The sequence below is a fragment of the Sapajus apella genome, unplaced genomic scaffold (assembly GCF_009761245.1).
Source record: "Sapajus apella isolate SASKATOON/1434 unplaced genomic scaffold, GSC_monkey_1.0 scaffold3, whole genome shotgun sequence".
Taxonomy (NCBI): Eukaryota; Metazoa; Chordata; class Mammalia; order Primates; family Cebidae; genus Sapajus; species Sapajus apella.
In genome coordinates this window covers 29,757,863-29,776,381 of record NW_022436943.1, presented here as the reverse complement: position 1 = coordinate 29,776,381, position 18,519 = coordinate 29,757,863, and the positions used below count along the sequence as shown (strand labels likewise).

Below are 18,519 nucleotides of genomic sequence, written 5' to 3'. Positions count from 1 at the left end.
TGGGAGGAAGGGAGGGAAAAGAAAGAAATTAAAGAAATGAGATACAAGTATCAACAGTGAACAAGAATGCAGGTAAATAAGCAGGTAAACACAAGAATGCATCTAAATAACCATTTCATATAAAACACAATAATTGCAAATTTCTAAAATATTAGGAAACAAATTGATGTAAAATAGGAGGGTGTCCTAGAGATTAAATGATTCTAAAGCTTGTGCATCATTTGGAATAACACTATAGATGTTGATTAATGATAGATTTTGCTATGATGGGAAATATGAAAATAAACATTTTTTAAAAATCACTAAAAAACAAATAAAATTTATGTCTTCTAAGTTGATAGAGGGGAAAAAAGTTATTTTTTAAAAGTTGATAACGAAGTTTGTGAAAAGAAGAAAAAAGAATTTAAAAAGGTATATCATGTTATATGGTAAAAATAAGTAGAACTAGATCAGTAGTAACAATAAATGCAAAGAGAAGAAAGTATCTAGTTAATGGACCATGCATCTGAATTAATTTTTTAAAAAAATCTGCCTACATGCTATATCCACAAAGTACACCTAAAAAAGAGAAGAGGAAGAGGAATAGAGGATGTGTATAAGAAAGATATTATATCAGAGTAAATAGAATTATGGCCCAAAAAATCATTATTAAGGATACAGAGAGTGAGATAATTATTGAATTAATAATTCACTAAGAAATAAAAATTGACTTCTATGCACTTGATGGAATAGCCTTAAAATACATAAAGTAAAAATATATTGAATTACAAGAGAAAGGCTGACAAATCCATTGTCATGATGGAATATGAAAATACACCTTTTGTCATAATTGGTAAATCAGGCAGAAAAACATTAGACAATCTGAACAACCAAATTGTTAATAATAAGGGATACAGATTACTTCAGTGCATATATATAATGTTGATAGCTGCCCATTCACTCAGCCACAAATTTGACTTACTCAGAAGTCAAATTCAAATTGGGATTTTTCTCATTATTTGTGGCAATAAGTGGCTGTTGTTGCTGATGATGTTATTTTAAGCTTGTGTTTGTGCTCCAGCACACACTAACTTGAGTTAGTTTGTGACTGCATCCAACACTGACAGTCTGGTCTGGGCTTAATAGAGGTCAATCTAATAAAGGGATTGCTGTCCCCTTCTTACCTGGGTATCAACTACATGCTAACTTATCTACTTAAGATATATTCTTACTATATTAATACCATTCACTGAACAGATCCATTGGTAGTTGCTATGGACTGACTTGTGTCCCCCTATGTGGAAGCCCTAATTCCCATTGTGACAGACTTGAATATAGGGCCTTTATGGGAGTAATTATGGTTACATTCGCTCATAAAGGTAGGAGCCTGACTGCATAGGATTAGAATTCTTATAAGAAGAGGAAGAGAAACCAGAGCACCTGTTCTTCCCGTGTGCACAAACTGAGAATAGGCCATGTGTGCACACAACTAGAAGGTAGCCATCTGCAAGCCAGGAAGGGAGCCCCCACCACAAACGAGACCATGCTGGCACCCTGACCTTGGGCATCCAGCCTCTAGGACTGGGAGAAAATAAATTTCAGTTATTTAAGTTACACAGTCCAAGGAATTTTGTTATAGACGCTCAAGCAGATTAATACAGTGGAGCAAAACAAATAGTGAAAATTGAGGGAAACAATGTAGATCAACTTTTTAGAAGTATGCTGCAAGTATGATGTGACATGTTCCCCCACTATCATATAACATGCTCTCCTAGTCTGCACTAAACCAATTTGACTCTGACCTTTGCTACCACTTTTGTGAACTGGATTTTTTAAAAACTGTAATCCCACAGTGCCATCATCCCCTAATTCAGGAAACACATATTGTCTGCAGTTATAATTTAAGAAAATATTTCTTCTCTCTGCAAAGGGCTGTTTTCAACTTTTACAGAATATGCCTTTTTTCTTGGATTAATTTTACATTCTAGTTTGTAGTCCACCCTTGTATGAGTTCAGTAAATGCTTTTTGGTTAAAGAGGAAAATATAAGTCTAGTTTACTAAAAGGAAAGAGTAGAAATAGTTTGCACATTATGTAACTTACTTTCTCTGCAGTAACACATGCACCTGGACTCTACAATGATACTAGTGAAACCACGTGAGGCTGTTTAGATATATTCGTAGTGCAGAGTTATGCAATATAGCTGCCATGTAAGTGGAAGATACATGCATGAATGCAGGCATGGGAAGATGAAATGATTCTGAAAGGAAGAAAGAAGTGGCAAATTAGATCAGGCACCAATGCTTCCTGGGTAAATGCTGCTCTTTTCTTTCAAGCACCATGCAGTTCAAAAACCTGGGCATAAAATATATGGTTGCTCTCTACTCCCCTGTGGACCATGAAGCAGAATTTAAAATTTCCATTAGTCAAATGAAGCTAAGAGCAGCTACCTATGAGAAAAATGCTGACAAGAAAACAATGTACTACCATAATCACCCACTCTCAAAAGATTATTGCAGCAATAACTGAGCTTACAGCTGCTGGTTACCTACCACTATTTGATGCTCAACAGGAAGTTCAAGTGACTCACTAGCCTTTCAATTCCTTGATTTATGCAATGTAATAAAAACAGCATTGAAACAGAAAAACACTTTAACATATACATGGTATCTGATACATGGAAAAATCGGCTGAATTTTACATTACAGATCTGGCAAAGTACTAGCTATCATTTGAAAAAAAAATGATCACCAAGCCTGAAATCATAATTTTTGTAAACATGTTTCACAACATATCCCAGGTTACAGAAAACCAATATTGTAGATTCTCTCATACAAATAGGCTTCTAATGGCTTTCACTCCCTGAAATAACAAATAGTCTTTCACTTCCAATAACAATGAAGCCAATGAGCTGCAAAAACAGAAATGCAACAAGTTCTTCCAACAATTTCTTCCTTGTTTATAATGGCTGATTCCTAATCATTGTTCTTCAAAAATGGTAGTATTAAATGTTTCACTGGTTACACAGACTTTAACAAAACTGCATTTATCTTAAAACTAATTATAGAACTTATCACATTATCACATTATTTAAATGTTTTCCAAGAATTTGCACATTTTTGGCCACTACCTTCTGTGTACACGGTGTAGAATTAGAAGCCAGAAAGGAGTAACATCGACTTTTTAAAAAAAGTATCTGCCCTCAGGTATTTTATAGTCTTAAAAAAATTGTTTACTAGGAAAAAATTAAAACAAGAAGTTTTAAAGACAATAGAAATATCTATTTCTGCCACTTCTGAAGGATGGTAAGAGGGAAATAAAATGAAACACCTGCACGTCTCGTTAGTTTTCTCATAATGACATTAGCTTCCACAAATTGGTCTGAATGTTAAACTTCAATAAGAATATCCTAACATTGCGTCAATATAAAATTAACCTCACAGTAAGACAAATCAGAGTCATTACCATTGTCAGCTAAGATTATGAAACAAAATTCAGGATTTTGTGACCTGTGAGAACAGCACTTAAAAGAGATAGTTATACTTTCTGTAAAAAATATTTCCGGCTGGGTGTGGTGACTCACACCTGTAATCCCAGCACTTTAGGAGGCCAAGGTGGGCAGATCACAAGGTCATGAGATCAAGACCATCCTTGCCAACATTGTGAAACACGATCTCTACTAAAAACAAAAATTAGCTGGTGTGGTGGCACATGCCTGTCTTCCCAACTACTCGGGAGGCTGAGGCAGGAGAATCGCTTGAACCCGGGAGGCAGAAGTTGCAGTCAGCAGAGATAGTGCCACTGCCCTCTGGCCTGGCAACAGAGCGAGACTCTGTCTCAAAAAAAAAAAAAAAATGTGTGGGTGCACATGTGGATTTCCATATTTTTCTAGACTATATATTGCATTATTATGAAGAGTAACCAGAAAAGAGGTAAAAATTCATGTATTATCTTCTTTATTCTCAGCTAAATGTGATGGGGCTTAAAACACGCTATACATTAGTTGCATTCCACAAAATCCTCACCCAGAGGGGAATCCTTGCTGGAGTAGGATAATTGAATACTGATCAGGAGTTTGAAGAAGTCCATGTCTTCCAAGGCAGTGCTTCTTACACCCAGCAGAATGACCAGAGCCAGTTTAGGAAAAGAGATGCTTATTAAAAATGTCTAATCCCACGCCCCATTCTGCACCTATAGAATTAATATTTACAAAGAAGAGGCTTGCAAATCTATAGTCTCTGTGGCTCTAACATACCTCTCAGTATTAACACTCTTATTTAACTCAGATTTTATGAAATGTAAAGTTCCGTGTCATTAAGAAGCCTCAAACTACAAGGATGAGTGATGAAACCCTGCTCCCAGCCCACCCAGCTAATTCCCAGAATGAATCAGGACCATTAGGAGATGTATTAGTGTAGCTATCCCTGGCTCTGGCATTTTAAGTATGTGTCCAGTCTCACCAGGTCTTGGAGAGAGTAGAAGACAGTCACTTCTTTTGACACATTCCATTCCTATAAAGTTGGATAAGTAGAAACTTCCATTTTTAAACAAGTCCAAATAGTATTTTTTCAGCATAATTTACATAGGAAGTTCAACATATATTATCATTCAACCTTCACGTTAGTTTTAACCCATGTTGATGTTAGTAAATGAAAAAACACTACACTAGAGAAGCTAAAGCAATTATCCAAACCACAGGGTCAGAAAGTACAGGGGCTAGATGCTGCCACTTGAACTGAAGTGTGTGCACTTCCATTCCCATGGTCAGCTGCATTTGAAATGGAAGATGTCTAATTAGGAAAACAATGAAGTAGAGTTATGTCAAAAGACTCACTGTTGTTTTGCAAATTTGGATTAGAGTTCTAAGTTCCTAGACTTGAAAAATCTCATTTCCCCTGGAGCCAAAATTAAACAATCCTTACCACTGAAGTAACTGCACTGTGCCTGAAGGAAAATGGTGATGAATACCAACCTTAATCCCGAGTGACCTGAAGCAGAAAACCCTACGAGCAGTGGGATAATGCAAAGTAGACTTTAAAGTAAGTTAGAGACCCAGTTTCTAGGCCCAGATATTCTACGAACTCATTATAGAACCTTGAAAAAGGCATGCAAGTTATTTGGATCTAAGTTTCCACCTTGGTAGAAAGGAAGATCTATTGTGTAACACAAATGAACATAAAACATCGTCACACTATCTTTCTCAAGATTGTTACGAATAACTATGTTTTAGGAGAAGTTATGGTTAGAAAATCATTAGGTATTATTCTATAAAATCGTTTTATTTTTTCTACTCACAAACTACTATTAATATTTAATTTGATAAATCTTAGGGTGGATAGCTTTAAATTACCTACCCATATGGTTGTTAACCAAAAGAAATCAGTTAACTGAAATTATTTCACTGTTGCTCGATATTTAGCACAAGTTAATCAATTTCCAAAATTCTTGAAAAACATACCAACAATCCACTATCATGTTGGGAAACACTGTAAAGGAGAAAGGACTTACAGAGTGCCTACACAAATTGGTTATGAGTAACATATAAACAAGGAACAAACAGCAGAAGGCTGCAGGAGGCCTCTGAGAGGAAGGCTTCCCCATGCCTCATGTTCCAGTGCAGGGTGACCTAGGTTCTGTTACCATAAACGTTGTGCTCAAGGATGTAAACCCCTTCGTAGTACTATGAAATAGTCAGACTCGTAGGCTCCTTGCAACACAAAAATACAAAAATTAACCTGGCATGGTGGCATGCACTTGTAGTCCCAGCTACTCAGGAGGCTAAGCAGGAGAATCACTTGAACCCAGAAGGTGGAGGCTGCAGTGAGCCGAGATCACACCACTGCACTCCAGCCTGGCTAAAAGAGCAATAAAAAAAAAAAAAAAAAAAGTATTTTTAAAAGCAAAATGCAAAAGAAGCAATAGGTTAAGTTCTGTATTTATTCAATAAACATTAATTCACCATTATGGGCCATATACTATGCAAATTACTAGTAATAATAAGGTAAGCAAGATAGACAAGGTTCTCATCCCATGTCACTTCCATTCAATTAAGAGAAGATCAACAATTGCGTATGACACTAACCTCAAGGATGGAAAGTGTTATGACAGAAGACAGCCTCTAGAGCAGGGGTCCCCAGCCTTTTTGGCACTAGAGGCTGGTTTCTCGCAAATTTTTCCTTGGACCTGGGGAGGAGTGGGATGGTTTTGGGAAGAAACTGTTCCACCTGAGATCATCAGGCATTAGTTAAATTCTCGAGAGTGCAAACTGGATTCTTTAGTTCACAATAGTATTCACGATCCTTTGAGAATCTGAGGCTGCCACTGATCTGACAGGAGGCAGAGCTCAGGCGGTAATGCTCACTCCCCCACCACTCACCTCCTACTGTGTAGCCCTGCTCCTAACAGGCCATGGACCTGTAGCAGTCTGGGGTCCAAAGGTTGGAGATACCTGTTCTAGTGAACTATGGGAGAGTAATGGGGAGGTAATCAAATGGCTTTGAGGAAAACCATTTTAAGAGCAACTAAAAGTCATATTTGCACTACAAAATAGAAGTTCATGGCATTATCCAAAACAAATATTTATGACAAGTGCTTTAACGTGACTCTTAGCTGCACATCAAAATTTCTCATAGAGGTTTCAAGATGACCAATGCTAGTCCATGAAACTCTGACTCGATAGCTCTGGCTATCTGTTGTTTTATAAAGTTGCATACATATTCATGAAGTGCATCTCACTTTGGGCACCACTTTCTTGTCTTTTCATGACTCATTTTTGGAAACTCCTGTTTTTTGAAATGAATCCCAAAATTAGATGTGAAAATTAAAAGTTGCTTGCAAGATATGTTTTCTCTATTTCAATAAGTTAATTGATAAAATTTCTGCTGTTAAAAGTTAACAGCTGAAGAACTTTGTTTTCACCGCTTATTCACATGAAAAAAAAAAAAAAAAATTCCCTAAATACTTCCAGAGACTATGTTAAAAATGCTTTTCTAATTCATATTGAAATTTGTAACCATGCATATCCAAATTTATCTTAAATCCAGGCCAGTTGCTTCCTCCACTTAAATCTTTTGGCATTTGCAAATTTTCTTTGGCTGTAGCATTGTGACTGGACACTTAACATTTCCTCAGCAAATCACAAGCACTACACAGTTCAAACACTTGATCTCTGCTAACAATCAAAGGTTTTATGTTAAACTTGTACAGTCAAGCTGTTTAGGATTGATGATATTTATTTATGAGCACAGGGTACCAAGAGACAGCACCAAAGTGTTTCCCAATTTTTAGGTCAAACATAACTTCAAGTGAATCGTTGGTTGAGGGGTCGTAACAATGAGAAGCAGAGAGGATCTTTACAAGAGGTTAGGGATTTTCCTTGGAAAGGTTGTCTTGTGGTTATAAAATTAGAGGGGGAAGAATTAAAATGATTACGCTCTAAAAATGACTTAGTAGAAGTGACAAGGTTGTTTTTAACCTAAATATTTTTTAAGTACCAAATTTGTCACTCCTCTCAGTTATATGCTACTAACTGTAAACTCTCTTTATTGCCGCTGTAAAAGAAATGAAGTACTTTTAGTCAACGTTTTTCAATAAATCAGGAACTTTGTATTAAATTCACATTTTATTTGCTTATATGGATGTCCTTTTATTTTGACTGAACTGATACAGACTACTGAATCACAGAATAAGGTGCTTTGGAGAAGCCCTAAGGCCCAGGAAGTGGGTTTCCCTGAGGGAGATAGGCCTGGGAAGCTGTGGTAAGAAAGAAGAAGCTAAAGATGTTTGTTATGCTTGAATTCACAAGAGATGAATTCATCTGTGATGGATGTTTTTAAAACCACAGTCTCCCACACAATCACTTCTACACTCACCTAATCATAAGATGTTTTTAATGGCTTTGATTTTAAATATTCACCTATTAGGTTTGCAAATTACTATGTAACTGCATATTAGCAAATGAATGATAGCTAATCATTGACTATAAAATTAGATTATAAGATAATAAGTGATATAAACTATCCATAGAATTCTCATTCTTTTTTATATTTAAAAGGTTATACTTTTTAAGATAGTTGTCCTTGCTAATTTTTTAACTTATTAATTACCTAATGAAAGGAAAAGTGAAAAGGAAATCACAAATCTTTTGATTTTTTTCTTCTCACCAGCAACTTAGTTAAAAATGTTGATAATGCTTTAAACTGTTGGAGCAATTACGTTATTTAAATCACAGTGGCTTCACTCTTCCTGATGGCTGTCAAGATAGGTAAATGAGAGCTAGCTGTAGCTGGACTGAAATTTGTAGCTATTTGTAGCTGGATTGAAAATGGAAGACTAACATAATAACTTTTTATCAACCTTAAAACAAAATGACTCAAAATACATTCCCACTGACATTTTCCCCTGGCATGGGAATTTCAGATATAAAAACACAGAGGCAAAGAGAGACAGAAACAAAGACTGAACAGAAAACTAAAAACAAAAATCTTAGATTTTATACGGGAGCATATCCAGTAGTTAAGAACCTCGCTTAGTCACTTTGTTAATGGACTATCAAGTATATCATCATCATCTAAAATAAATCAATTACAACTAAACCACCACAGTAGTAAAACTGCCATATGGCAGGGTGGCCTGTTTAAGGAAGCAGAGCCCTGTAAGTGCTTTGGAACTTTTCCAATCTAAGCTGCAAAACTAAGCCATAGAGTAAATTATATTCTCTCCCCACTATTGAAAACTAGTGTGTTTGCACATGTGTATGTGTGTACTATATATTATTTGTATATTTGTGTGTGTACATACCTATATTTATATATACACACTCACATATTAACACATATTTGCATATGTACGCATAGATAGCTGATGTATTAATACAATGTACTTTCTCTAAGAATCTATATTTCTGAAGGCTTTGGACGTGGAGGAGAAATGCATTTATTTAATTCTATTACTCTGTTGGTGTTTCCCCTGGATATAAAAGATTGTTAAATAGGAATCTTAACTCAATGGCTTATAAACCCTGTCTGGGGTTCTCTTCAAGTCTTCTGCAGCAGAGTTGATTCTTTTCTTTCCTCTCTTAAGGCACCAGAATTAAATAAATCTGAAATCACTAAATATTTACTGAGCATCTACTGTGTTTGAGTCACTGTAGTAGGAATTATTATGTAAATAAAGAGGTAGTCAGTTAGTTAGGGAAAGAAGATATAAGCATGTAAAATAGTTAAAATAAGAATATAAACATCAATTTACAATTTAAGATACACAATGTCACAAAATGGCATTTAATTACTTACTAAATGAGTTGTATAAACTACTGTTGTCATGAGGTCCCCCCGAAAGAGAGAAAGATCATAGGAGATCCTGAGCTGGATCCTAAAAGATGTGTTAGGCCAGGCACAGTGGTTCAGGCCTATGACCTCAGTTCACGGCTAATCTCAACACACTGGGAGGCCAAAGCAGGAGGATCACTTAAGGCCAGGAGTTCAAGACCAGCCTCAGCAACATAGTGACATCCCACCTCTACAAAAATTTTTTAAAAAATCATCCAGGCATGGTGGTGTGTGCCTGTAGTCCTAGCCACTCAGAAGACTGAGGTGTGAAGATCACTTGAGCTCAGGGGGTCCAGGCTGTAGTGAGCTATGATCTAGCCATTGTATTCCATCCTGAGTGACAAAGTAAGATCTGGTTTCTTTAAAAAAAAAAAAAAGTCAGTTTAGGAGAGGAGGGGACAGACATATTCCGGGTGAATGAAATCAAATGGATAACAAATGCAAAATGCAAGGAGTGTTCAGAAGTCAGAGGTCAGTTACCTTTCCATATTATATTGTTCTCCACTTGTAGGGACTAAGTTGTGTTACCTATAACTAAGGATTCAATAACATGCCTTCTGTGATGTTGGTGAAAAATAAAATATTTCCTAAGTAAACCATCAGGGATACTTACTTGAATGAAGCACTGAATTGATAATGTAGTTATTTTAGATTCCAGAGTAGCCTGAATGTTTTAACTTGGTAGTACCATGCAAGTAATGAGACGGATAACTCTGCTTATGCTTAAAACTATACAATAATTATTATTTTGATTCTTTGCAAGCATACTGGTGTACTATCTACTTTTTTATCACAAGCTCTGCCAAGTATAGGACCATTAAGGCTCAGTGGCCTCCAGTTTATTTTGCAGGTGTCTATATAGGTTCTCAGAGATCATCCTGCATAAAATTTTATACATTTTATGATTTAGTTTATCTGGGATGGTGCTCAAGTAATCCACCGACCACATTTTTTGAAACACTGGGATAGAAAATTGGGGTCTTGGGTAATAATCCAAATGATTCTGTGAGAAGGTCAAACCCTGGCGGTTTAAATTATTTTTATGATAAGGAAACCATGCAGGTGCATTGGAATTTAGTAAGTGTTCTGATAGAGTTATAATTAAGCAGAACTTATGCTCTAGTAAGAACTGAAATTCTCAGCAATAAGTTGAGAATAGCTGGTATCAGCAGAGAACTTATAAAGACTTTCTCAACAAGCAGATTTCTATTTGGATTTGGAGAGGATATAAAGGGTTCCGCTTGCATACCGTCTACCTCCTCCAACTCACCACCCTCAAACCCCAATGTTCTGAGCTGAATCTTTGAGAGAAACATTAGTGCCTGGCCAGCCACAATCTACATACTGATGATAGACTTGACACCAGGTTAATCCTGCCATAAATTAGCTGAGTAAGCTATACCCTTCCCCTCCAAGAAGTTTTTGCCCAATCTTTAAGTGATAAAGTGGTACCACTTTAGACTGAAAAAAGATTGATTACCTTCTTGGTGTTCCCACGGGATTTTGATTAGACTCCTAAAATAGTGTCAACCATGACAAATTCAAATGAGGTATGTTTTTGCTGTCTTCCACACAGTGAGCAACGTAAGCTACAAATGGCATATTTTGTTCATCTTTGTGGCCCCAAATCTAGCAAGGACTCAATAAATGTATACCAGTCATGTATACAGAAAAACATCACTGTGCAAATCTGTCCTGAAGCTGAGACTGAACATATTCACAGTTTGCCAAGAAAATTCAGAGATGGAAATGATCAAACAGGAGAATATTCCTAACACAGTGTAGGAATCATGAACAGAATGAAACTGTCAGATAAAGAAAAGTTAAAGGAATAGTCAGAAAGTATTTCTAACAAGATTTGCAGAAGAAAGATTTTCAATACAAAATAAGCAGTCAAACAAAACCCATACCTCATGGAGTAGAGGTAATGAACCTTTTTTCAAATATGAGCCATTATTTATATGAAATATTAATAGCAATAGGAAATTTAAAATAATTCTGAATTTAGTAATTTTAAGAGGAAAAGTATAAAATATATAAAAATTTAAAATTCAAAATATGGAACATAACACAATAAATAGCTAATATCATCAATGAAATATCTAGTAAAAACCATCTTTTTGGGGGGGGGATATGGAGTATTGCTCTGTCACCCAGGCTGGAGTGCAGTGGCACAATCTCAGCTCACTGCAACCTTCACTTCCCAGGTTCAAGTTATCCTCCTGCCTCAGCCTCCCATCTCCCAAATAGCTAAAACTATAGGCACGTTCCACCACATCTGGCTAATTTTTGTATTTTTAATAGAGACAGGGTTCCACCATGTTGGCCAGGCTGGTCTTGAACTCCTGACCTCAGGTGATCTGCCCACCATGGCCTCCCAAGGTGTACAATAAAAGCTCTTTACATTTATATTTGTAGTTAAGTAAACACAGAGACAAACAAGCTACCACTTCCATTGTGTTTACCATCCCCAGGTACCATTCTCTGTGATTCACAAGTATGAAGACATCTCATATTCCTAGTAATCTTACAAGATAGACATAATATTGGCCCATTTCGTTGATGAAAATACTGAGGCACAACAACATTAATTTACTTTTCAAAGGTCATCCAACTAAATAGCAGGAGTCAAGATGTGAAATAAGTCAGGTGTCCTGGCTCCTGACTGTGTTACCAAGCCCTATGCTATCCATCTCTCTCAAAAAAGAAATTTAAAAGGCGGAGGAGGAAGAAAAGGAGGAGCTGGTGGGGGAAGAAGTGGAGAAAAGTAGAGAGGAAGAGAAAATAAGTTATTTTTGAAAGTTCTTTAATATATTGTTTTTTGAAAATACCCATTGTATTGACACAGCTTTTGCACTCATGGCGGGTAGCATGGTGCCTTACACGTCATTATCATTAACAACAGCTAATATTTTAAGTACTTACTGGGTAGTAAATCGGGAATATTTATAAAGACAATAATAATTACATTAGATAAATGTTTTTGAGCATTTATTCTGTGCCAGGCACTTTGTTATGCCCTTTATATGAATGAGTTCATTCAACCCTCTGATGAGCTATGCGGCTTTGTGATTTTTGAGCAAATTATGAAAATATATAATTCATGCACAAAACATGGGCTTAATAACAGAATCCCATCATAGTGTTCTATGAGACTAAATGAGTTAACACACATAAAATGTTTAAAACCTACTGGAATATGGTAAGTTCACAACACACGTTAGCATTTATCACTGATACAATTACTATTATTCTTGTTTTACTGATAAGGAAACTGAGGCACATAAAGATTGAAGGATTTGCTCAGTCTCAGAGCTAGAATGTGATGAAACCAGTATTTGAGGCCAGTCAGTCTGGCCCTCCACACAGTCAGTGCTCAAGAAACATTGTTTGAATGCATGCATGAATGAATATGCCACCTGGAGGGCAATGATGAGCAAGTAGACAAGAAACTGGCTAGGTAGAAACTGAAGAAAAAAGAAAGATGGGAGTTGCAATCATAAAAAGGAGCAGGAGATTGAGAGATAGAAAGGGGAAAAATAAGAGAGAGTAAAGAGATGTAAAACAGAAGAGATCATTACAGGAAATCCTCACATAAGAGTGAAGCCATCTTCTTTTAATCACAAGCAGCAATTAATTTAAGAGTGAACACTCTGAAGTATTGGAGATCATACTGAGAAAATTAAAAGCAACATTAAAGCAGATTCACCTTGAAGTTGGAAAAATTTATTATATAAGTGGGCAAGGATAATAGGAAAAAATTCTGGTGACATGGCTCCATGATCAAAGTGGTTTCAAAACCTCTAAGCTACAATGTTTCCAGATCTGTGTGCTCTAAAGAGCTCTCTGGGCTGCCCCACCACTTTTCCCCCTATGGGACAAGTGAGAATTTGAATTTAGAAAGGTCTTCAGGAAAAAATCTCTCACATAAAAAATAACTGCTCCATATTCAAAAAAGTAGTTGAAAATAAAGCAGTGAGGAAAGAGGATTAATGATTCAAAGACTGGAGAGTTTTAGAACCATTATCGTGGAGATTTCTATACAAGGTTATCAGGCAATCAATAAAATGCCTAGTAGTACTTGAATTTGCAATAATGCCAACAAAAAGATTTTTTTGGGGCCTTAGAGTGTTGAGGGGATTGTCTGAGATGCTGCTTCGTGTCTGGCACAGTGCCTCATATACATAATAAATGCTCACTAATGCATCTAAGCTATTATTTTTCCTGGTGATTTAGGTATAGGGTATAAAGACTATCTACTCCCCATCTCCCAGTAAAGCAATGATAAGCCAGATGCACAGAGGTCAAGGCCACTGAAGGTACTAACAAGAGTAATATTGAAATGGGAGGTTATGGAGCTGAGACTGAGTAATACTGAAAATGAATCCAGGAGCTGCGTAGATTCCTCACTGAGGTCGCAAGGAAACACACAGCCAGTTATACACAGAGAAAGGAATGTCTAAGTATGTAACAATTCTGAGTGATAAAATGTGGCTGTATAAGACGGTTGATGCATATGAAGAAGGACATTATTTCCTGATCAGAAGAGGCCATGAGGTTACAGGGTAATGGCCACAAGTGCAATGTGGCAGCAGAGAAGGTGGAACTCCAAGAGGAAAGAGAGAAAATGGCAGGCCAGTGTCAAGTGCCTCTGGGAAGAGTCCTCAGGGAGACACAAGATTAGCAAGCGACAATGGAGAAAAATGTACTTGGTTAAATGCTAAAGAGAATGGTATATCTAGGAGGCCTGACACCAAGGAAGTAAGGATGGTTTGTTTAACAAGGACGATAAAGTGGGGGCTAGGAGGAGTGATAAGAGGGCCCAACTAAGAACAATGAGATAGGGGACATGAGTGATGGGGGAGACAGACTGGTGTTGAGAAAATGAGGGGTTTTCTTTAGAACATTTTAGAGCAGTAATAAAGTGAGAAAAGTTTGAAATTGAAGGTGACCAGTTTTTGCCAAATCATTCTTTCTCTTCCAATGAATCCCAAATCACTGTCTCTTTTTTATGCATACAGATTTTAATTATGGCCAGGGCAAAGAGACTTGGAGACTAGGGGTAGCATATTTTAATGCATAGGAACACTCATTTTTATTATGTTGTGTATATACATGTGTGTGTATCTAATCACTCTTTTTATTTTCTTCAAAGACTTAGCCTATTACTTTTATATTCATTGAAATAACCACTGTTTAAAAATGCTTTGATATATTTAATGGTGGTATGGTAGCTACCTGAATTTTAAACAGCATTCCATAGTAAAGTGCAGGCCTTCTGAGGTCAGAGATCACACCTGTCCTACTGATCACAGTATCTCAGGGTCTAGCAGAATTCCTGTTTCATATAAGAAATTCAGTGAAGATTTCCTAACTTTCTAGGGTTAATATTTCTAAAAAGCCAGTTATTTCCAGTAGTCTGTGACTATGATAACAAAAGCAATAACTGAGCACCTCTATGGGCTGGGCATAAGTATCTCGTGGGTCCTTTTATTTAAGATCCACTTTAAGCACCGCAGTAGCTATTATCATCCCCATTTGCTTGTGGGAAAACTGAGGATCTGAGACATAAAAGTACTTGGACAAAGTCACTCTCATTTCAAGCTTCCTAAATTTCACTTTAGTAAAAATAAGTTGTATTGGAATAAATATACTTAAGAATTGTGGGGCTCAAGGTCAGAGCTCTCACAGAAACTTCACCATCCTATGTCTTCAATAGTAAGAGGTGAGGGGCAGTTCTCATGAGAGTCCTCCATCTACCCAGTCTTGCAGCCTGGCTGGGAAGAAATACATATGATATTTCACTTGACCTTGTTTAATGCTCACAAGAGATACAGAAGGTAAGCATTATTTCCATGATGAAACTGAAACTTTGGGCAATGAGGCAAAATGTCCATAGTCACTCAGTTCATAAGTAATCAAGCACTGAATGAGGATTTGAAACCAGTTTTATAAGAATAAAAATTTTAGGCTTTTCCACCCTATTATAATATCAGAATTTTTGTATGGTACTGAACTCATCAATAGTCATAAGATGTCTGTATCCTTAGAATAAAAAACTTCCTCAAATTAAAAAAAAAAAAAGTAAGACAATTTTAGAAAATCATTTCACCTGGCATTTACTCTCAAGTATGTACTGCTACGTGGGGTAGAATCATATTACTTTAAACAAACAAACAAACAAAACAATTTAACTTTCAAATTAAATTAACATTTCTGGACAGGTGACTTGGCAGTTAATGAACCCCTTCTGTATCGTGTAAACCTCTGTTGTAGAAGGACCTATGAGAATTACAATGAAAAATACAGTTTGTGAACATTTAAATTAAAAGGAACAATAAAAAGAAGTGAAAATAAACAAATTATTCAGTTGTTAAATATATAACTCACTTTAGAATATCACTAACATCCCAAATTTAAAAATGTGAGAAACTTTAAAATTGACTAATTACCTAGTGGCTTACTGAAATTAATTTATAGTAAGTTTTAATTGTTAGCTTAAACTGTTTTAAAAATATTCAACACGTGCATTAAAATACTTTAATCCTATAATATCATTTTCCGGTACCATGTAAATATGATTTAAAAATATTTTACAGATAAAAAATGATGTTTTCCAAGGATGAGAAAAGATGTTAAAGAGCGAACACATCCATCCTCCTATAAAAATAAAAATTAGTTTGGCAAAGGAAATGCATTCATATTAAAATATTAAAAATGTAATGTAATGTAATAAAACCTTTGCCTAAGAAAAGCCATGAAGTTAAACCACTCATCACAAGATTTAATGAGGTATTGTCTTTAATATCAGCTATTTCCTATAACAGAAAAAAGATATACAGCAGAATGTCTTCACTTTTAAAATGCTCTTACTTTAATGTTACTAGGCAAATGTATTTGAATCAAGAAAAATTTCTTTCAATTCATTCTAATACAAAAATTCACATTTTGTCTATCCAAATTTTCCCTTAACAAGTTATCATCAACTGCTTAAGAAATGTGTATTTCTTATAGAATACTTATATCAATAGTTCATCTCCTAACATAAAGGTTTTTAAAATTCAGATGGGGTGACTAGCTGATCCTACACATCTTAAATCTTAAAACGATCACCGTACAGGAAATGCCGTGCACCTTACTCAAATATCAGCTTTAATTCTCTCCAAGTAAAATTCCAGCCACAGTACCTGGAATATTATAAAAACATTGCAAATAGTTGGCCGTTCAGTTTTAGAATTCAAATCATTATGTTACTATGTAGCTCAACTATTTATATCAACTATATTTTCAATGGATAATAAAAAGTCTACAAGTATAATTTCTATAAATCTAGTTTTAATATTTGTTGGCTTGGCATTTTTAGTGTAATTTTAAAATAGTAAACAATTTCATTTTTATACTAAATAAAAGATGCATGTGTAAACTATAAAAATTACCAGCTCTCTGTACTTTATCATATATACAGACAGACAGTTACAGACATAGACATCAATATACTTCTATATTCAATTTGCCCAACACACTTGTGATTGGGGTTAATTTAAATGGCTGTCTCATTTTAGAACTAATTTCAATTGTTTTATAATTCTGTATTTTTTAATGTCTTAGAGGTATTACAAATGTATTCTCATTATTTTTTCTTTATATTCAAAATACTTTTTGCTCCTTCTGCGGATAAATGTATCTTCCACAAATTTTTTTTTCCAGTTTTCCTTACCTACAGTCATTATCACTCTGGTACACTTGGTGAAAGTAAAATTTTCCTCAAAGGGCAAAATCAAGAATTAAAAAAATCAATTGTAGAATTTTCTATCGACATCTATGATGTAGGTTGAGTGAATATTTTTTTCTCTGCCCTCCAAAAGAAAGGGTAGACTTTTCTTTTTAGCATTTTCAAACAAACTACAAATAGCTAAAAAGTCTGTTTTAAGATCGAGAGCTCTAGAGGAAGAAATTTCCTAACAGGCTGCTTCCTCCATTTTTCCTCCCCAGAATTGGTGCTTTCAATACAGTTGGAACTTCTACAGATCACAGACATTGTTTGCCCAGGCTGACCAATCTTTGAGGCAGGTTTTTTTTCCCCTTCAAGATACTTCATGTTAACAGCTTGAGGGCGTTCAATCAGCACTGCTTTGATCTCGGCTGGAACTATAATTATTTAACATTGTTACATGGATTTCTATAATCCACCCTACCATTAAATCCCTTTTACACCCTCATCTTCTGAGGCCTAATCTGCATCCATACACTTAGTTTGTCTTCTCGCTGGTCTCATCAGGAGCCTGCATTCTCCCACATCGTGACTGATAGTTTTCTCTCTCTCTTTTTTCCCCTCTAATGAAATCATTTTCTTACAAATTGAAAACTGGAAAAATGTCTTACGTGTTTGCTCTATTTTTAAGCGCTCCTTATTGAATAGCAGTATCATCCACCAATCACTGCAAACTTTTACCCCCAATTCTGTTAAATTCATTTACTCAGCAGAGGATTTATTAAAATAATGATAAGCATATATTTGATTTTTAAAGAGAATTTCTGTAAAAGCGTATAAAACAGGAAGCTGCAAATGTGGTTTATTGAAAACACAGGAGGGAAGATTTGGTAACATTTTACACTTTCTTATTTCTTCTTCAGAAAGTGAACTGAGCTGTTCTGGATGGGCCATAAAATTGAAAGGTATAAAACCAATTGAAAATAGAGATCTTGTGGGATCAATTCTGTAAGAATGTCTGAAGAGGTCTGTGGAAGGTAAGTCCCAAGGAGAAAAGCAAAGAGAGATAAGGAGGCTGTTCTGCAAAACTGCAAGGTCCTCAGAAAAAACAAAGGGAACAGTACAGAGAACAGAGCCTAGTGGGGAGGTGGGGATTTTGCACTTTCCTAATTCTGGCATGTGTATTCCTCACAAAATTCACGGCTATCAGCTCATTCAAGAAAGGGTTCACTTATAGTATGTTGGTTGGGCTAGATTCTTCAAGCATCTAAGTGTAGACGCTAAGAGATAAATGCAGATTTCTCAATTTGAAAAGGAAGTCAATAGAGTATGCAGTCATCTGTAGAAGAGATAGGATTATCTTCCCTTTTGGAAAAAAAATAAAACCACCTTAAAAGATAGAAAATTTCCATCACATTCTCTCATTAAGAAGCCACCTAGCCGGGCGCGGTGGCTCAAGCCTGTAATCCCAGCACTTTGGGAGGCCGAGGCGGGTGGATCA

The 18,519-nt window shown here is 35.8% G+C and overlaps 1 protein-coding gene and 1 long non-coding RNA gene across 5 annotated transcripts in view; both read right to left on the bottom strand.

Annotated features, from left to right (window-relative positions):
- The window catches only part of ZFPM2 (zinc finger protein, FOG family member 2), a 465,431-nt gene that overhangs the window by 313,701 nt on the left and 133,211 nt on the right, over positions 1-18,519 (bottom strand). The window lies entirely within an intron of this gene.
- LOC116532457 overlaps positions 12,193-18,519 on the bottom strand; it is a 6,730-nt gene continuing 403 nt past the window's right edge. Inside the window, exon 2 of the long non-coding RNA XR_004260872.1 lies at positions 12,193-18,454. This is a non-coding gene — a long non-coding RNA (uncharacterized LOC116532457). The remainder of the gene's footprint in view (positions 18,455-18,519) is intronic.